The 21,791-nt window shown below is 51.2% G+C and overlaps 1 long non-coding RNA gene across 2 annotated transcripts in view; it reads right to left on the bottom strand.

The window, feature by feature from the left end:
• LOC144322129 (uncharacterized) overlaps window positions 1–21,791 on the bottom strand; it is a 183,770-nt gene that overhangs the window by 107,832 nt on the left and 54,147 nt on the right. For both annotated transcript variants that reach the window (XR_013387691.1, XR_013387694.1), the window contains exon 2: window positions 15,136–15,321. This is a non-coding gene — a long non-coding RNA (uncharacterized LOC144322129). The remainder of the gene's footprint in view (window positions 1–15,135; window positions 15,322–21,791) is intronic.

The following is a 21,791-nucleotide window of genomic DNA, read 5'->3' as shown; positions in this document are numbered from 1 at the left end:
ACCCTTTTTTGAACTCGGCCATAGTAACTTCTTGCAAGATACATCCACGAAGGCAAAAGAAACAAAAGCAAAAATGAACTATTGGGACTTCATCAAGATAAGAAGCTTTTGCACAGCAAAGGATACAGTCAACAAAACTCAAAGACAACCTACAGAATGGGAGAAGATATTTGCAAATGACATATCAGATAAAGGGCTAGTTTCCAAGATCTATAAAGAACTTATTAAACTCAACACCAAAGAAACAAACAATCCAATCATGAAATGGGCAAAAGACATGAACAGAAACCTCACAGAGGAAGACATAGACATGGCCAACACGCACATGAGAAAATGTTCTGCATCACTTGCCATCAGGGAAATACAAATCAAAACTACAATGAGATACCACCTCACACCAGTGAGAATGGGGAAAATTAACAAGGCAGGAAACAACAAATGTTGGAGAGGATGCGGAGAAAAGGGAACCCTCTTACACTGTTGGTGGGAATGTGAACTGGTGCAGCCACCCTGGAAAACTGTGTGGAGGTTCCTCAAACAGTTAAAAATATACCTGCCCTACGACCCAGCAATTGCACTGTTGGGGATTTACCCCAAAGATACAGATGCAATGAAATGCCGGGACACCTGCACCCCGATGTTTCTAGCAGCAATGGCCACGATAGCCAAACTGTGGAAGGAGCCTCGGTGTCCAACGAAAGATGAATGGATAAAGAAGATGTGGTTTATGTATACAATGGAATATTACTCAGCTATTAGAAATGACAAATACCCACCATTTGCTTCAACGTGGATGGAACTGGAGGGTATTATGCTGAGTGAAGTAAGTCAGTCGGAGTAGGACAAACATTATATGTTCTCATTCATTTGGGGAATATAAATAATAGTGAAAGGGAATATAAGGGAAGGGAGAAGAAATGTGTGGGAAATATCAGAAAGGGAGACAGAACGTAAAGACTGCTAACTCTGGGAAACGAACTAGGGGTGGTAGAAGGGGAGGAGGGCGGGGGGTGGGAGTGAATGGGTGACGGGCACTGGGTGTTATTCTGTATGTTAGTAAATTGAACACCAATAAAAAATAAATTAAAAAAAAAAAAAAAGAAACTGTTCAGCTCCACCCTGGCCTGCCCCACCCTGGTGGAGGTTTTCTTGCACACTTTCCATCCGTTCCTGCCCCACCTTCCTAAAGCACATCTCTAGCATCATCACCTACCTGCTCCAGTACCTTCCATGGTTCCCTATTTTCACAGACTAGAGTCTAGGCAGGCCAGTCATTAAAGGCCTTCTGTGATTAGGAGGCAACCTCCCTAGACATCTTTTGGGGACTCTTTTCTACACACACCCTATCTCCCAATCCGATGAGACTAGCCACTGAACTCCTTGCTTGGTCTGTCTCTAGGTCCCCATGAGTTTGAGTCTGCTGCCCAGAGTGGCTGAGTGTGTTGAAGATTTCAGGGAGCTCTCCAGCCTGGGGAGGCCTGTGCCTGGGTCAGGCAGCCTTAAAGCCAGGGGTGGGGATGGGAGGGGACTGGGTATGTGCAGAGGAAGTCACCGACCTAGGCAGAGGGCACTCCCAAGAGGCTGTCACAGACTGCCTGTGCCCCAGTGTGGCATCCCCACCATGTTGGCCTCCCCTGGCAGCTCCCCCAGGGAGCCTGGCGCTGCTGAGTCATCAGTGCCGGCTCCTTTCCCAGGACCACACTGCCCTCTCCATCCCGTATGAAGCCTTTCCAGTACCATGGCTGCCACACAGTCCTTGCGCAACTTGGCTTTTTGGTGTGTACTTGGGGATTTCTCCAAGGCCACACCCGGGGCAGGCGTCCATACAAGCGTGGCACCTGCAGGATGGTGGCCTGGCAGCCCTGGGCTCTGGAGGGGCCTCTACTGACTTCCTGGGATTTGGGGGAACAAGCACCCTGGGCTAGCTGAGGCATCTTCTGGCATCAGAGTGGCCTCCCAACAGGGCTGCCTTCCCCACCACACCCTCATCCAGCCCTTCCCACCCATGGTGCTTCCAGAAGCCACCAAGGACATGGAGGCAGGCCTGCCAGGTGCTGGGAAGGGATACCACTGCCTGAGCAACCGCATTACCACTGGCTCACAGTGACTCTAGGAAAGTCCTTGTTCCTCTCAGGCCACTGTATCTTCACCTGACATTCAACTAGTCTGGGATTTCCCAGCTTTGCTCCTGGAAGCCCTGTGGCCAGCCACACTGTGGCCTAGAAGTACCACAGCTGAGCTTCCTGTCCCTGGTGCATAACCCTGGGCAGGTGGCTCCCCTTCATGAGCAGAATCCCAGCCTCACCCTTTCTTCCCACTAAGATAAGGGCTTTTAAGGAGCAATGGAATGGGAGGTCTGGACCAGAAGTCTGTGGCCCCTCCTACCTGAGCAGGTGAGGGCAGGGTGAGCAAGGGGAGCCAGGCAACAGTGAAAGTCAGCAGTGAGTGTACGGTGCCTGGGGGGCCAGCTCTGACCTCGTGAATGAGGGAACCCCCTGATAACAGGCCTCTATGTCTGCCCACTACCAGGCCTCCAGCAGATAGCTCCAGCGGGGTGACAGACAGGGGCCTTGGAATCAGGTTTAGGAAGTCACTGAAATATTGGGAGTCTGGGGCCCAGGCAGGCAGGGGCTACGCTGGAAGGTTGCTAGGCATCAGATCTGGCTGTCTGGCCCAAGAGCAAGATAAGGGGGAAGAGACACCACCCACCCGCCAGGAAACTTCTCCTACCCCTCGCCCCTTCCCACAGATGAGTCGGAATCCAGTCAAGAAAGCAAAGCCCATAGCCAAGGCCCCATAAGCCATCATGGTGACCTAGTCACGAGCTGGAAAATAAGCAGGGGACGGTGAGGTGATGAGATCAGCATTAGCAAGAGAAAGCCAGCACCAACCCTCAGCCCTTGGGCTAGAAGAAAAGCAGGAGGAGGTTCTTCCAGAGCCCAGAAGCCAGGACCATCTAGGAGGAGCTAAAAATCATACCAGAGCCTCCTCAGGCTGAGGGAGCCCAGGCATTGAGGAGACAGGCTGATGAGTGACATCAGAGCCACAGAGGAGACACTGTTGCCAGAGACCCAAGCCAGAGACCCGAGAAGAAATGCCCCTTCCTGTCCCCTCCTCCTGTGCTCCAACCTCCTGTCACTGCTTCCCATGGACCAAACCCGCTGTGCTGGTGAGGAGGTCTAGGAATTGTAATGTGTGGGGCCAGCTCCTGTGCTACCGACCCAGGCTGGGAAGGGATCTGAGAGCTAAGAGGCAGACAACTGCCACATACACACCCTCAGACACCGCTGAGGGACCCCTTCACTTCCAGATGCTGTCCACACTTCCAAGTTCAGCTAGAACAACCCTCCCTCAGGAAGCCTTGACTGTGGGTTCTGGGCCAGCCCTGCTCTGTGCATCTGGCCACACTCCCCCGGCCTCAGTCCTCTTGCCCACACTGGGTCAGGGCAGGAGGCCCCGGAGGAACTCTCGCCAGTCCCAAGGATGTCCTGGCAGCTCGGCAGGCCTCTGTCACAGCTGAGCACACACTCTGATGTGTCCTTCTGCCCTCAGCTCCCCGACTAGTTCTAGTTCCAAGACGATCTTTTTTTCCCAAATGAAAATTCCCAGGTCATTTTTTGGGAGGGAATGTATGTTGCTGTTGCTGCTACTGCTGTCAAATCCCTGGACTGAATTGTGCAGAAGGCGGCCCCTCCCATGTGAAACTGCTCGAAGCCCAGAATGACCTTGGAGGGGAAAGGGGAGACCGTGCGCTGAAGTCCCACTATATCCAGAAGCCTCCCATGGAGACGTACATTTTTAGAGCAAGAGACCCAAGAGGTTTCTGACAGAGGGAGAGACCTTGGCTGCACCAGATACCTGGGATACGGCCCTTCCCTTCCAAGGATCCCGCCCACCCTGTCTGCCCCAGGCCCCCACCCCTCTGGCTCCAAGGGTCACCCTGGCCTCCCAGGTGGCCACCTTCTCCAGCTCTTTTCCCACCGCCAGACAACCCAAGTGTTGCACTGTGATGAATACCCCTGACAGAGTCATCTCCCCTCTGACTGTCTCCTGGATAAACCCCAAACACCAGAACCAGAGAGACCCTGGAGTGCAGCCCACAATGGCTCAGGACAACTTATTGTTCACTGCCATCACACTGGTAATGTCAAGCTGGCCAAGGCAGAAACATTTACACCATGGACATCGTCAACACCTCACGTCAGGACCTTTTTGTTTTTCCTTTATCTTTTTTTAATTTTCCCCCTGGGAGAGCAGGTTGTTAAGTGCTTACTGGTATACCACGGAGGTTTTGACATTCTGGGCAGACAGAGCCATCACCAACAGCAACTCCAGCCTCATACCCTGCCACCCCCTCTCATCTTCCCCTCCAGCTGTTTCCCGAACCCCCCCAGGTCCTTCCAAGCCTCCTTGCCATCGCTTGCACTTTCCTCCAGCTGCCAGGGGAGAGAGAGGGGGCACGCTTCTGTCCAGATTCAGCTGTGTGACCTTAGCAAGTCCTATTCCCTCTCTGTCCCATCACCTATAAAAGGCAGAAAGCAGCACTGGACTGTCACAAGCATGAACTAAGAGCATGGGGACTGCAAACTCAGTATCGTCCATGCTCCAGGGATGCTCTCAGAAACAACAGCGCCCCCTTCTCTGCTGAGAGAAATCCACAGGCACCTCAAAGTTCAACCTAAATCCCACTTCCTTGGTGAAGCCAGACTTGCAAACAGTAGAGCTCTTCTGTTGCCTTTCAGCTGCCCCTGGTGACCACAGCTCTCTGACATGAGACCCCTGTAAGGTCAGAGCTGGCAGCTGGGGAGGCACGGGAGTGGGAACTCTTGATCTGCACACAGTTCCAGTGGGAACCAGGATTACGTGACCACTCCAGCTGGGGCTTGTCCGTGTCCTCACCTCCAACTCAGGGAAATTCATGCTCCCTCCCTTTCTGAGAGCCCCTTCCTCGAGATAAGGTAGCTGCCTCCTTCCTGCCTTACAGGCACTTGACCAACAGGAGCAGGAAATAGAAGTGACTTCGGACACATGGCCTCACGCAAACTCAGAGTGAATCAGCTTCACGGAACTCCCCTCCCACTGCCGGCCCATTTGCAAAGGTGAGGAAAACCTCTAAAAGATACATGCCCATTGGCCCAATCTGGATGCTGCCAGTTGGCCAGCTCACAGGAGCTCTGCTCGCTATGGCTAAGGCAACATCACACTCACTACTTGGCCCCTGCCAGGCCTGGCCAAGGTGCTGACCAAGGGGGGAGGCATTAATGTCACTGAGCCTTCTCAAGAGGTCAAGACCCACACCTTGGCTGTGCTCACCTGGCTTCCTACTCAGGGTAGATCAAGGCAGTAGCTCCACTCTCCTATGATGCACTCAGCAGATGCCCAGTAGCTGGTTAATATTCGCTGTCATCCATCACCCCCTAGTTGTGGCCTTGACTAAGTTACTTAACCTCCCTGGGCCTCAGTTTCCTCCTCTATAGAGTGAGCATTAACAGCTCTGCTTAAGTAGATCAGAAACGAGAGCTTCAAACAGTGTGAGGCATACACTAAGCGCTTAATTAGCAATTATTATTACCCCCGTTTTCTAAAGGAAGAAAGTGAGTTTCCAAAGGGAACTTAGGTAGACACAACTTGGAATTTTTGTTCTGAGTCCCTACAGGGGACTTGACAGGATCAAGTCTTTAAAGAAAATCCTATGAGTGAGCATAGGTCTGAAACTTCCAGAGAAGAGAGCACCACCTCCTTGGGCCCAAGCGGAGGACAGCAGAGCAGAGGTCACTAATAGTGATTGTTTAAAGCCCCAGTGCTGCATCTTCTATCAGAGGTATCCCTATAGCTGTAAAGGTCAGCAAGGCCTTGCCCAGACTCCACTTTGTAAAGCATCAATTGCAGAACCTCAGGATTACAAGGGACTTTAACGACCATCCAGGTCTGCTCTATAGCTGGGCACAGATTCCCACAAAACCTAGGCCAGATCACTGCTTGAATACCTCCAGTGATGGGGAACTCAGTACTTGTCGAGCCCACACATTCCCCTGCAGGTGCACCTGAAGGCAGGAGCAGAGTAAATAAAAAAAGAGGCCAGTATAGCCTGGGTGATGTAGACTGCAACTGCCACCTTCTCAGACAATCCTGAGGGAGGGCCAGTCCCCAACCTCCCAGCCACTGCCCCGTGCCTGAGAAGTCCCGTCCTCCAGGGAATTGAAAGCACCTCTGGGAGGCCAGGCTTGGGTGGAAAGACATGGAAACAGGCCCAGCCACACACCAACTGGTTCCACACCACTAGGCAACAGCAAAGAAAATAGGATGGCCCCAGGCCGGGCCCAGCAGCAGTAGCAGCAGCCAGGGAAATCAAAATGCCCGGATAATGAGCCGAATTCTCGCTGAGACACCAGCTAATAAAAGGAGCACAGGAAGCCCCATATCAAGGGCCCAAACTGTTTATACAAGTGTTAAAAATACATCTCAAAAGAAAGCAGGGAAGCCCGAGGAAAACCCTCTGCTGCCCTGAGAAAATGATTTCTGAAAACCACGTTAATTTGTTTTCCGAAAGGTGTTTGAAGTCTCTCGGTGTACCCCTTGGGCGACTTTAATTCCTCCTCATAATCCCTATTAAACCTGATGCTCACTAGCACAGCTTGCTTAGGGGATTATGATTTTTATCCTTAATTATACAGATACATATTTGGGTCCATGTGTGTCCCTATGTTTCTATGTAAATTACAAAGGCACTGTCAGCCACACTTCTCTGAAATGCCTAAGACAGCCCGGGCTGGGCTTCATTAGTGTACTAAGAGGGCTGGATGTGAAGTTTAAAGGGTCAGAAGAGTGCAATTTTTTAAGAGTAATTTTCAAAGCCTTGGAGCCTCACAACCAGAGATGAATGGGTTCATGGGGCAGGGTGAGAAGCCAAGTGTGAAGAGCTGAGCCTGGGGGCAGCAGGAGTGGGGATGGGGGGCACGTTAGCCAGAGCTCAGCAGAGGGGGTGGGATCCCCAGGCGACCCCCCACCAGTGTCAGTGGGGGTTCAGCAGGGGAAACCAAAATGCAGAGACAATGACCACCACCATCGTCATCATCACCAGCAGCGAGCTCCTCTTCTTGAACACCTACTGTGTGCCCGCTTTCAGACTCCACTCCTCACACATTTTGGCTCATTAGAGTCCGCAGCCCCCTACGGAGGACACTGTTACCAGCTGCAGTTTTCCAAAGAGGAACCAGGCATGGAAAGGTCAAGCAACTTCCCTAAGGTCCCACTGAAGAAATGGTAGGTTAAAAAACAAAACAAAAAAAACCTTAATAATTATGATGATGATGATATTTATTGAGCACTAATAATGTAGCAGGTGCAGTTTATGTGCATTAGCTCATTTAAACCACAGCAAATGCTAGTGAGGTAAATCCTATTAACCTGACTTCACAGAGGGGCAAACAAGAGAGGCTTCTAAAAAAGATGCCATGAGGGGATGCCTGGGTGGCTCAATGGTTGAGCATCTGCCTTCGGCTTAGGGCGTGATCCTGGGGTCCTGGGATCGAGTCTTACATTGGGCTCCCTGCAGGGAGCCTGCTTCTCCCTCTGTCTGTGTCTCTGCCTCTCGCTGTGTCTCTCATGAATAAATAAAATCTAAAAAAAAAAAAAAAAAGTTTAAAAATTAAATAAAAAATCAAATTAAATTAAAAGCTGCCAAAGGTCATATAACTAGTAAGGACCTCTGACTTGAACCCAGGTAAGTGAGACCCACAACCCAAGCTCTCTATCTTTTCTCTCTCCACAAACTACCGGCCTGCTACCTTGCTGCAGAGGACTTCACAACACTGGCATACAAGGTATGACAAGACAGCATTGCTCCCACTGGCCCTGAAAGCCTAGCGACCAGGCACCTGTCTGGGTCCTGCATCATCAGGGCCCCAACAGCCCAGTTGGAGAGAGAGCTCTGTGGCCTGAGGAAATCCCAGAAGACTCCTTGAAGAAAGGAGGTAAGAGGCTGGGGAATAATGGGCTGAGACATGGAAGGCCGTAGAAGGGGGAAGAGTGAGGCGCTTAAGTGGGAAAGGACAAGTATACTCAGAAGCACAAGGCTGGAGACATCAGGAGGCAGATGGGGAATCAGAAGGATGGGGACAGAGGTCTGGTCTGGGGACAGACATCTGGGGTCGGAGAACTGTAGGCATCTCTCGGCCAAGTCCACTGTGTCTGCCTCCCCTACAGTGCACAGACCTAAAGAAAGTATCCCCGCTCTTATTCCAGGCCCACTCTTGCCTTGTACACCAAGGCCCACCTCCCTGGCCCCAGCAGAGACGTGCGTCCTGTCGGCATCCCCTCTACCTAGGGACTAGTAACTCCCATCTGCATCATTCACACCAGCAGACAAATTTGCTGTAATATCTCCCATATCCAGAAACCCCTACATTGACACCCCCCCCCATCTCCCTCAAGCTGCCACCCCATGTCTCTGCTTCCTACTTTGGCAAAACACCTGGAGAGTTACATGGGCCCCGTGCGTGGACAGATCTGCACGCCTTCACCCACGGCACCCAGTTGGCCCTGCCCAGGCAGGCTTCACCACTGCCTCCCCGCCAAGCCCTTCCCTCCTCCTGCTTGCAGGATGCTCACGCCCCCAGCCATGCCTTCCCCGCACCCTCACTGGCTGGCTTCCCCATACATAAAGGCCGCACAGCCCAAGAGCTCACTCTACAAGCCCTCCTCTGTCCTCTCCAGGGCCCACCGCCTCTTCCCACTCCGTGGCTGTCAAATGCCACCACCACACCAGTGACATCAAGTGTTGAGACCCAGGTCTACTCTCCTTGCAGCTCTCTGCGCATGACAGCCTCCTTCACGTCGTCACTTATATGCCTGATAGGCCCCTCAAACTTAATAAGTCCCAAGTTGCACCCCTGACTGCCTCTCCCCCAAGTCTGCTCTTCTTCCTCTCCCCATCTCAGCAATGGCTGTGGGGCTGAGGAAAGAAGGGAAGTTGGGTGTGATCGTTGGCTTGGCCAACTGTGTGGGCAGAGTGCCAACTCGTCAGAAAACCCTAGTGACTCTACCTCCAAAACACATGTGGATCCACCCACTTCTCTGCCCCTCTGTGCCCTGTCAGTCTACGCCACCACCATTTTGCACCAACACTCCTTTACTAGCCTAATTGACCTCTTGTCCTCCATCTTTGCTCTCTACAACCAATCCACTGTCCATTCCATGGTCAAAGGGATCATTTTAGAACACAAATCCCATCATGCACCACTATCACCACCCCGGCTTCCCATTATATTCGGAATTATATCCAAACTCCTAGATCTTGGCCTGTATAGCCCCACACAGTCTATACTCTACCTCACCCATATCCTCATTTACCACTCTCTTCTTGATTCCTAAATCCATCTGCACTGTCCATTCTGCATCCTCAACACACCAGAACTATTGAACCCCAGGGCCTTTGCACCTGTGGTTTTATTTGCCTGCAATACATTCCCCTGATTTTCTCACAGCTGACTCCTCGTCACATGGATCTCTTCAGAGACAATGTCCCTGACCACCCAGTTTTGTTTTGTTTTTTTTATAATTTTTATTTATTTATGATAGTCACAGAGAGAGAGAGAGAGAGACAAAGACATAGGCAGAGGGAGCAGCAGGCTCCATACACTGGGAGCCCGACATGGGATTCGATCCCGGGTCTCCAGGATCGCGCCCTGGGCCAAAGGCAGGTGCTAAACCGCTGCGCCACCCAGGGATCCCCACTGACCACCCAGTTTTAAAGAGTTCTCCACATCACCCAATTTTAATGCTCTACAGTGTACTTGTCACAGCTGATAACTCTCATATTTCTTTATATCCGTGCATACTGGATGTGTCCCTCACCAGAATACGAGCTCCAAGAGGCAGGGAGCTCATCTGTCACGCTTCATGTTATATCTTCAGCATTTAACACAGTGCCCAGCACAGACGTGATGCTCAGTCACCATGATGTGAATGACTTCTTCCTCCCATCTCCTCATCCCTCCTCCTACCACCCACCCAACCTCCCCCAAGACCCTGGCCTGTCCCATGAAATCCCATATCCACAGGGTGGCAATCAATGTCCTGATTATGTCAGAGCTTAGGGTTGGTGGCAAAGGGGAGTAGGAATACCAGCCTTGGCTTGCTGGCTGGCCGCCACTCCACCCCACCCCCTACCCCACCTCCAGTGCCCAAGCTGCCATGGGCCAGGCCTGTGCTGGGCCTGGGGACCACCTACTAAGCCACAGCCTTATGCTCAGGAGTCACCTGGGCAGGGCTCATACCTTATGGCCAAGGGACTTTCACCTCTCTGAGAACATTTCTTCTGAAGACAGTAAAAATATCAGTTGAAGGGAGGATGGGGAGGGTGGGATAAATAGCACAGAGATTTTTTTAGGGTGTTTAAAGTACTCCATGTGACATGATAATGGGGGATACATGTCGCCATACACTCATCCAAACCCATACAATGTACAACACCCAGAGTGAACTTGAATGTAAACTGTGGGCTTTGGGTGATAATGACACATCACAGCAGGTTCACCAACTATAACAAAGGTCCCACTCTGGCCGGGGATGTTGATGACAGGGGAGAGACTATGCCAGGATGGGGCTGGGGTGGTGTGCGGGAACTCTCTGTATCCTCCCCTCAATCTTGATGTGTGTCTAAAACTGCTCAGAAGGGGCGCCTGGGTGGCTCAGTCAGTTAAGCATCTGCCTTCAGCTCAGGTCTGATCCCAAGATCCTGGGGTCGAACCCCACATCGGGGCTCCCTGCTCAGCGGAGAGTCTGCTTCTCCCTTTCGCTCCCTCTGCTTGTACACTCACATGCACTTGCCATCTCTCAAATAGGTAAATAAAATCTCTCAAAATAAATAAGTGAAACTGGTCAGAAAACTAAAGACTATTAAAGCAAAACAGCACCAAGCCTGGCCCCGAGGGTTCCCTTCTGGCAACACATCTGGCAAAACGTGCCTATGCCTCTTTGTGCTTACGGTCTCCCCAAGTAGCTAGTCGCAACCCTGATGCTGTGAACTCATTGCACCATACCGAGAACATTAAGGTCTACTTGATGCCTGCAGAGTATGGGCTGGAATTATGGCCACACTGACAAAGCTCTGGATGACTCAGCCCCTCACTCCACACAAAAAGTTAGGGACTGAGCCCCCTAGCCTGGGAACCTGACAGCGTGCACTTGCCACAGGAGAACATCCAGCTCTGAATAGTCCCCCAGAGGCCACTGGCCCTTGGAGTTGCATCAATTTACGTTGGCCTGAACACCCTTTCCAGCAACCAGTGCCATCAACATCAGCCCAACCCATCTCCATGGTGCTTCTCATTTGCAAAAATGCTGACTCACACCACCCCACCACCTTCTGAGCAGCTGGATGCGGAAAGCAGAGTGGGCACCGCGGTTCTCTTTTTACCGATGGGGACACTAGGACCCAAAAACAGGCCGGACTTACCAAAGGCCACACAGAGAGAGTTAGATACAAGAAACCTGGAAATCCAAAGGCCTGGCTCCTAATTTCATTTTCTTTCAACCCCACTGCCCTGAATGGGTTGGGAAACACCACAGGAAGGATGAACTCACTACTGTCATCACTACTCCTTGGAAATCTCTGTTAGTACCAACAAAATGCAAACTTCCTATACTGGTCCAAGCCTTCACAAAATGCCTTCTTTATAACTGTTTTTAATTTCAATTTATTATCTGGGTTTCCCCATGAGCCTGTCAGGTTGGTTTTGACCTCCACATTTTATAGAGACCCAGCAAGGTCCCTGGTTCACTCAAAGTCACATGGAGCAAGGGCCATATCTCTTGACTCCCAGCCCAGCTGCTCCACTCTCTCCATCCCGCAGCCCTCAGACTAAGTGAAATTCCTACCTTGCATTCCTTACCTCTTGTTGGAGGGGTGACTCTGCCCCTGCCTCCAGACCTCCTTCTTGCTGACTACAGCCCACTATCCTTAAGGTAGCACAATCCATGCCCGTTGACCATGGGGCCTCTGGGAGTTCCCACAAAAGTACCTGAATATACCTGCCAGACAATGCAGCCATCACATCATCCTCCAACCCCGCACAGAGCACAGCCAATGATGCCTCCCAACAGAAGGGCTGGGGTCTGCTGACCACCAAAGTCCCAAGAAGTTAGCCAGATGGCTAACAGATAAAATATACAGACCCAGCCCAGAGTTCTGGACAGGCCTGGGCTCAGCTCAGCATTATCCATCCATCTGCCATCTGTCCACAACAACTAACATCTCAACCTGCTCGTTTCTGCAGAGGCCAGTGGCCTGGAGGCTTCACCAAGCCCAAGCTTCACCCCAGGCATTTCAGCTCAAGCACTGCATGCTTATAACCCCCATTTCCAGGCCTGTCTGTGGTCATTGGTCAAGAGCAAACACTTGGGAAACCTTTGCTGGTCTCTGGGATATCCAGCACCCAAGCCCAAGCCAGGAATGAAACATGCAGACAATGGTTCAGGGGCCCATGGTCCCAGAAGTGGACCCTGGGCTGGCTGAGCCTTCCAAACAGCACTAGGCCTGGCACTGGAGGCCCTCAGCAGATGGGGCTGGCTCTCAGGAGACGGCTGGAGCCGACCTTGGAGGAATGCGACAAGGCAGGGAAGGAAGAGTCCACAGATGTTTGGAAGGTGTAAACACCCAGGAAGGGCAGGATTCACCTTGCCCAGTAGCCAAGTGTTTTCAGACGTGAGGGAGAACTGGGACCATAATTCACTTTCTGTCTGTATATGAGGGGGCATGCTGGACATTAGGTCTACTCTGGCAGCACAGGGTGGACACAGGGATGGCTGTCTGCCAACACTACCCTCGAAGGACTTCCCAGGATGAGGACAGTAAAGACGCACACGGACAGAGTCTCTCTATCACCCTAGATGCTAGGCTTCTAGGAAAGAGAAGAAGAACTATCCTTTTCACCTCCCAGTAGTGGGGGTTCTAACCACAACAGCATCTGCCAGCAGAGAAGCTGCCATGACAAGCCTCCCAGAATCCCTGAGCTGCTCATATGGCTGGAAAATTGAGGCCCAGAGAGAGTCAGGGCCTGCTGCAGTTACACAGCGCATGGCCAGTGTAGGCCCCTGTCCCATTCCCGAGGCCTTTGCACTTGTTAGCTTTCTCTGGGTCCCCTGCTAGACGGCTCAGTCCATTATGTGATAGCTGACAAGTGGCCCCTAAGTGTCTGTGACACGAGCCCTGTGCTTCACCAACAGAGCTTTCCTGTGAAGAGGCCTTGTTCCCCTAAATACAGTCTTCTCCAGGGTTGGCAGCACAGAGCAGTGTGCGCACCCAGGGAAAGGACAGGAAAATGGGTATGAAATTACATAATAACATCTGATTCACACACAAAGGAAAGTTCTCTCAACCGTGGAGACCCACTGGGAAAAGTCAAGGCACGATGACCAAAGGTTTGATGGGTCTTTGAAAGCTTTGTTTGGTCGAAATGTTTGCTCTTATTTTAAAAACTTCTTTGTCGCAGATAAAATTGTTCTCTAATTTGGTCATACATTTGGATTTCATTATTTTCAGAATGTATTCCAGACATCTAAAATTAAACAGATGTCATCAACCCCGTTTAGGCCTAAAACACTTGTAACCAAACAGTGACTTCAACTCCAACGCAATACCGACTTGGAACACTGCGTTTTAGTCATTAAAAGTTTTAAAACTCTGCTCCATTTTTCTCATATCCTATAATGAGATCGCTTCCCCCTCCCCCACCCCCCGCCACCCCTCCTTGAAATACGCCAATTCTTCAAGGGTCAGTGGAAAGTCAAACCGGAGAGGAAAGCAAATTTAAATATGAAAAATGGAAGAGCGGAGTATGAAATCCTTTATCCACTGAAGCCCTCACTCGGCTTCAGCGTGAACAGGGGGGAGACGAAAAGGGAGAGATCTAGAAACAGTGTGAGTGCAGGAAGGGGATTTGGCTTCTAAAGCCTGAATTGTTTTATCGTTCCTTTTCTGACAGGGATTAGATTAGCGAGAATCCTCCAAGCCTGCTCAAGGCGTCCTGGGGACAGTTAAGAAAAGACAATTCTCTCTCTCCTCCGATCCTCATCTCTGAGCTCGCCCCCAAATGAATTTGTTAAATAACCAGGTCAGAGCGAAGTGTCTGTTTGAGATGCCCAGATTCACAAGCAGGGGCATGTGGCTCCGGGGACATGCCTGAGGAGTGGGGGAGGGGAGCCTGGATCTGGGGTGTGGAGGTCACAGGTGGGGTCTGACCATCTTGGCCACATAATGTCTTCATTACATCAATTTCTTAAGTAAACTTGAAAGAATAAACTAGAGAAGTGGATCCGAAGTACAGATACCAGAGAGGACTTTGGCCTCTCCCACAGATGTGCCTCTGACCGTCGGGGTCTGGACAGGGAGGAGGAGCCCCAGCAACCAGGCCTCTACGGACCCTAACCCCTACTCTGCAGAGCCAGGTATCTCAGCTGGGCCTGCTGCCCTGGGAGCCCAAACCCAATGCTACACTGCCCACTTGGCTCCCCACTCGAGATCTCAGCTCAAGCCCCACATGGCAGGCCCTTTCTTCCTGACCACCTAACATTGAAGGAAGGGAAGGAAAGGGAGCTCAGAGCCACATAAGCTTTTGGATGCACACAGGCAGGCAGCATGTTCTCCCCATGTCCTTTCCCACCAAATAACTCTGTCTCCAAGTCTCTGTCTGGAGGACATCAGAGTAGAAAAGTTCCTCCAAAGATGAGAGACGAGCTTTCTTCTAAAGAATGACATCTCATAGGGCACACAGCCCCAAATACTTATTCTAGAGAGAGTACTCAGGATCCAGGCCTCAGAAAGGGACATGGCTATGACCATGGACTTGCTTTGGTGGGGACTGGCAGGATCCTTTTTGAGGTCTGCTGTGTCCACCCCAGGAGGGAAGGCAGGCAGACAGGCAAAGAAATACCAGCACAGTGACCTGCATCAGAGGACAAAGTCAAGTGCCCCCTAGGAGGTGTGCAGCAAAGGTGTGCAGCAGTTTTGCTGCCTTTGAAACACATGAGTGGCCCATTTTGACCTAGAGTTGGAAAGGCTCAGTGCGTTCCTGACATAAGAATCCACCCAAACAACCTTTCCAGAGCCAGCTGTCAGTTCACAGATGCACTTACCTCCCAAGTCTTGGGTGAGTCAGCTTCCCTGGGCCTTGCTTCTCTCGTCCACACCTCCCAGATGATTTGTGAGGATTTAGTCTCCATGACTGGCTGAGACCTGGAGAGCTTAGTGCCGGCTGGGTATCCGATGGCTCTGCTGCAGAGGACCACATTCTTGGAGCTCAGTAGTGACATCTGCCTTTGCTGTGGAGGACAGATAGAGACAGCATTTAGTTCTCCTACGTGCCAATCCAGAATCAACCCATCTTGTTTCACAGATGTGAAAACTGAGGCCCTGGGGAAATAAGGTGGACCTATACAAGAAGATTACACATTAGGACAGAAGATCAGGCATTTAAAAATCATCATACTAGATTAGAATTTGCTGAGTGGTCTATTTCAATCCTCAGGGTTCCCTGGATTTGAATACTACCTTCGAATGAGCCCATATGTCTGTAAGAGATGTATTAGGCAGAAGACGGAGCTCAGGAGCTGAAGTCATATTCCAGCTTACATGGAGACCTAGCGACAGAACCAGGATGAAAACCCAGGCCAAGCTTCCCGTGAAACCACCTGCCCTATCAAGCTGGTATCTTTCCCCATCCATACTGACAGCCCAGAGCTGCAGGGGGCATTTTATGTCTGACATGGAGTCTGGGGGGTAGTGGGAAAAGACACAGAGAATTCATTCTGACAATTTCCTTGTGGGAAGCACTAAATGCCCTTTCTATCAATGCTGAGGCTTGGAAGTAGTGCTAGCTGACTGAGAAGACACCATCACCACCAGGGCCCCTTGATGTTATTCCCACAAGGACCTTCTGGCCAGTTGATGCCACTTGTTTCTCTAATAAGTGATCAAAAAAGTTCTTTCAGTACATAGAATAAACAGAAGTCACAGAAGGGACAAATTAGCTGATAATTATTTGCTATACCAAAGGATTGTGTTTTCTTTACCACAGGGTTCCTATAAACAACAAGAGCCCTTCTACTAGCGTTTGAGTATGATCCCATTCACAAAAACTGTACATGAATGGCACAGCAGCCACACAGAAGCATAAAGCTACTGTAACCCAAGACTTGACAACTGCCCCGCATAAAGCACCAGATGAACGGCTCGAGTCTGGTCTAAACCCCAAACCTACCCCAAAGAGAACCCAGCTTATGAAAGGACCATGACCACAGAAAGGATGCTAAGAAAATTAGGCATGGGGAGTAGGCGGGTTATCAAGACAGCTGTCAATCAAACAGCCATGCTCATGAATGCCTAACTGTAAACTCAGCTAGGAACTCTGAGGGAAAGGAATTCTGGTCTAGGAGAGCTTTTCCTAAAGGCATGGGAGCTAGCCCAACAGCCAGGGAGGGCTTTGCCAGAAGTCACTACTGACGTGACATCTAACATGACAGTTAACCAGGCAGACTCAGGCAGAGCACAAGGTAGTCCAGGAAGAGGGGAGCCCACATGTCAGGGCCCTGGGATAAGAAAGAACATGGCATGATCTAAGGAAATGGGACAAGGTGGCCAAAGTGGCTGGAGAGCAGAGAGCAAGCGGAGCAGCATGGCCACAGGTGAGGGCTCAAAGGTCACACAGAGGAGTTGGTCTTTATACAAAAGACGATGGGATGCCATCAGAAGGCTCACACAGGTGAGTGCAAGGGTTAGTGTATGATTCTCGGAGCTGGCTCTAGGTGCTACGTGGAGAATGGACCAGGAGGGCAAGATCAAAGGGGACAGGCAGCCAGAATGCTGCTGCAGCTGCGCAGGTGAGGGGGGAAGGGCCAAGACAAGTGCCCTCGGCGGCAACTGTGAAGATGAGCAGAAGTGATGGATGGCGGGCATCAAGGGCAGTGAGACAACCAATCAACAAGCCTTAGGGCTGGATCCCCCCAGGGGGCTAGAGACAGGGTGTGCCAAGACACCTCCCAGGGATCCAGCTGTGTGAATGGACAGAGATACGTTCCCTGACATGGACCCTGGAGGAAGTGCAAGGTGGGTGTGCTGGGGTGGCACGATCAGAGTACATCTTGGATCCCTGTGAGCGAGCCTCATGCAGAGAGGGAGCTCGCAGCTGAGTTACACAGGTCCCAAGGGAAGACGTGAGCACTACAGCAGTATGGTCTCCTCCAAGGGCTGGGAAAGGACAAGGCCCGGGATGTTACGCCTCTCTCCTCAGCCCTTTTCGTGGCCTCCTAGATCTCCTCACACATTGATTTCCCAGGGAGATTGCAACCTAGAGCTGCTGGCCACGGAAGTCCGACATCTCGCATGAGCAAAATCTCTGTCTTTTTCCCCTAAGGAAACAGCAAGAGAAAATAAGCTTCGAATCTGGTGAGGGGGATTAAGTGTAGACGCACAGGAGGACTTCCTGGCTCTGAGGGTTTGATGCTGGAATGCATTAGTAAGCAGGAGTCTGGGCTCTCCCTCCCCTGAGGTCCCAGAGATTGGCAGGGGTGGGGGGCAGTGGTATTGGGTGCTGTTTTATGGGGATGCCTGGAAGGCAGGCCAGACAAGAAGCAGGGATTGGACTCAATTGACCACTGAAGCTCCCTGGGCCCAGGTGACTAAGCCCCAGCTACAGGAACCCCACGCCCCCCAGTTACAATTGCTCCAGTCACCAAGAACCCCTCCTGTGCCAGCACAGAGCTGGAGAGCAGTAGCCCCTTGTGAAGGGGAGGCTCAGAGAGGTTAGGTAACCTGAAGAACACAGGTAACACAGGGAGAAGAGTGCTCTGCTGGGATTTCAACCATCGACCAACACCAAAGCCCATACTTTTCTCTCCCTCACCTCTTACCCTATCCCTACTCCTTTTTTGTTTTCCTCAAGTACAGTTGACACACAACACTGTATCTGTTTCAGATGAATCACAACATCCTGATGGGACATTTATATACATTACTCAGGGCTCAGCAGTGATCATCCATCACTACACAAAGTTAACATTACTGACTATACTCCCTCTGCTGTGCTTTACATCCCCATGATTTATTTATCTTATAAGTCTGTACCCCTTGGTCCCCTTCACCTATTTCGCCCATTGCCCCCACCCTCGCCCCTCTCTTATGCCCTTAATTCCATCTGAGAACAGCTGGTGTCAGAGTGTTCTTGGAAACGTTAGTGACACAGGCTCCAGGCAGGGTACAGACCATGCATAACAGCATTTCAGTACCAATTATAGTATATATACACAAATATAAGTTGTAACAAATATATTAGACAACTGTCTAGAGAAGGAAAATTTGTGGCTTTCTCAGAGGAAAAAAAAAATGGGGGAAAAACATTGTAAGAAACAGAGCCGTGTAGAAACAGACAAAGGATAAAGCATTGTACCTCTTTTAAAGAAAACACATTTCAATGTTTGCCCAAGCGCTGCAGTCATTTGCACCCAGCATTATGGGAGGGTTGCTAACACCTCCACCCTCATAAAAAAAGAAATTTATACTGATTTGTAAAAACTTACATATGTTTGTGATCTGGCATATGATACATATGTAACTTCCCTGTTTGTCTTTCTAGACAAAGGAACTTTAGGTTCCTTTCTAGAAATTCAACTTTAGTAACCTAGTTTACAGAGTTGCTTAAACCCACAATTTAAAGCAAAAATCAAAGGATCGAAGATATGCCTTTGCTGGACTTTACATTCTGCATTCCATGGCTGACCATGTTACCCTGTCTGGGGAGCGACAGGAGAGGGGCCCTCCGAAGGGAAGCAGGTCTGCCCTGGGCTCTGGGGCTCACCCAGAGTGGTAGCTGGTGAGGGTGAGCCCTCCCAGAGCGCCAGAGTTCATGGGGCCTTTGCCTCAGCCAGCACCCGCTGCCCTGCGTCCAGGGCCCAAGAGCCAGCTGGCGCCGCTGGACCTGTGCTTCCAGAGCCCCGAGCCTTAGGGGGCAGCCAAAGGAGAGAGCCGCACAGGAACCCAGCAATACCCTTCTTGGGATCACACCCCCTCAAGAGGCAGCTTCCACTCTTATTCCAGGCCTTTCCCTATCACACAGATACACGCAGCCACATGTGCCCACCTCGAGGCTCCAAAACAGCAATTGGCCAAAATGAGCCCATGCCACCCAAAACCCGCTCACAGGCCACATAATGTGGGGCAGGGATCAGAGCAGCCCAGCTTTCCCTGCAAGAGCTGAGCGCCAACGGCATGCCCTTGAAACACATGTTTTTTTCCCTTCACCCTCCACTGTAACAGGCACCAGGAAAACACTGAGCAGTATGTAGCCATGTACCCAAATAGATGCAGAGGGGCCAGCACAGGGGCATCCTTGCACTGCACCCCATCCTTCCCTCCACGTCACACCCAAGACTCCAGGTGGCTGCTGTAGGGAGACAAGATGATCTAAGACAGCAGCAGGGACTGGCTCAGCTGGAGCCCCTGTCTATGCAGGGACTTTGGAGCTTATAGTCAGAGAAGGTCTGTGCCCTGTGAGTCTGGGGCCCCCAGAAAGAGACTCGCTCAGGCCAGGTCCAGGAGACTGGTCATTTCACTTCTCCATGAACAAAACATCTGTTCCTTCCTGGAGACAGGGCCTCCTCAGCCCCCTTTGGACTCTGCAGCTCTGGTATCTCCCCCTCCCCACTCTGCACAGCTATGCAAACAAAGGCATCTTTGCGGGACGAATGGCAAATGGCGCTCATATTTAATAACCCTCAAATCTGACTCCACATGTGGCTATTGTTAGGTAGATTTAGCCAGCAATTATGGAGGTACCTCCTTCCTCCTCAGCAACAATCTAGGCCCTTAATCCAGCTAAGACCCAGAGACTTTAGGGTTGAGCTCACTGAGATGAAGGTACCAGCTCAAGCTGGCCTGCTCTGGGCTGGGGGAGCTGGAATGCAGACAATGGCTCTCCAAAATGTACTCCTTCTTGCCAGCAAGAAAATAAAGGGGTGGGGGGCATGGGGCAGGCAAAGAAGGGACTCTCCGGCTGAAGTCCCCATGATAACTTGACTTTCAGAGAATTCGCATGGAAAGCTGGCACAAACGGTTGGATTAAGAATTGAAGAAGAAAGCCAACAGGCCCCATGGAAGCCCCAAGCATGGCTGAGGCTGGGGAGGGCCCCGGCTCCTCCTGAAACACTGTAGCCCTGGCCCCTTCTCTAACAGGAGCCAATCCTAATGCCTCAGCTCCACAGGTAAGCTGCCTACCATATGACCAGGGGAGAAGATAAGTTTCCATTGGGAAACAATGCTGGGAAGATAGGACGGGATTGTAGGAAGAAGCTTAACACTGTGCCTCAAGCATGCCAAGTGCATCTCCACCCCCAGAACCTTTGCCCCTGCTATACTCCCCCACCCCCGACTGCCCTACTGCCAGGCCTGCCCTGCCTCCTCTCCACTGTCAGGCTCCCTCCCTAGATGGCCCAGCTTTGAGCTTTCCACTGCTTCCCCAGAGCTCAGTCTCCCATGACAGCACCCATGCTGTCTGTACAGGTTTCTGGGGCTCAGAGCAAAGCCCATTTGTCTTCAGGGGCATCAGAAGAGGCAGAGAAATTGGAAGGCTGTGACTTCTCTCTGCTAGCCTGGGCTGCCTTCATCAGGCCAGCCTCCACTTTATAAAGGAAGTTCTTGGGGTTCCAGGGTGACTCAGCTGGTCAAGCATCTGCCTTCAGCTCAGCTCATGATCCCATGGTCCTGGGATGGAGTCCCACATTGGGCTCCCTGCTCAGCGGGGAACCTGCTTCTCTCTCTCCCTCTGCTCCTCCCCCCACCCCCACATCATACCTACCCCCCCTAAAATAAATAAAATCTTTAAAAAGGAAGCCCTTTCTCACTGTGCCAAGGTCAGAGGAGGGAGTGAGCTCAAGGGACCGGGAAGTTGCATGGCCTGGGCTGGGAGGCCCCTTGCTATAGGTCCTGCAGGGCACTAAGTAGAGGCTACTCGAATGAGTCTGCAGCTGCTCTGAGCCCTGCAGGACAACTAGGGTCTAATGGTTCAGCACCTGCGTGGCTCCCCAGCCTTTCGAGCCTGGATTTTCCATCCAAGTTTTCTAAGTAGTATTTGGTTCTGTTTTATCACAAAACAATAACAAAAACCAGTTAGTGTCAACTGTCATCTTGGCTAAAGGTCCCCATTTTGTTCTAAAGAGGTACAGGGCCAGGAGGCAGCACTGACTGGGTGTCTCACCCCTGCCAGGAAGAAACCATGTCAGAGCTCACACACACCTTCACATAGACTCTAAGAACAGTGGCTTTGCAAAGCACGGACCTGGATTCCAATTCCAGCTTCACCACATAGGGCTTGTGTGACCCTGGGCCAGTTACTGCATCCCCTAATCCTTAATTTCCTTATCCACAATGTGACAATTACATTCATACCAAGTTTAGGGGGTCATCATGATGAGTGAACACGACGAGCTCTATGCAGTCATTCTCCAAGTGTAGACCCGGGACCTGCAGCATCGAGCGTCACCTGAGGATGTGGTAGAAATGCAGATTCTCAGGCCCCATCCCAAACCTACCGAATGGGATCCTCCAGAAGCAGAACTCAGCCATCTGTGTTTGCTCCCCTTTCCAAGTGGTTGTGATGCACACACTAGTTTAAGAATCACCCACTGATGCAGGAAAGCTGCTTAAGCATCAGCACCTGGCGAGCAATTTCCTGTCCAGCTCTCTCCCTTCTCCCCTAATGACCCAAGGCCCAGAGAGGTCAAGCCAACTGCCCAAAGTCAAA

Source organism: Canis aureus, chromosome 10 (assembly GCF_053574225.1).
Source record: "Canis aureus isolate CA01 chromosome 10, VMU_Caureus_v.1.0, whole genome shotgun sequence".
Taxonomy (NCBI): Eukaryota; Metazoa; Chordata; class Mammalia; order Carnivora; family Canidae; genus Canis; species Canis aureus.
This window is presented reverse-complemented; position numbering and strand designations above follow the sequence as displayed.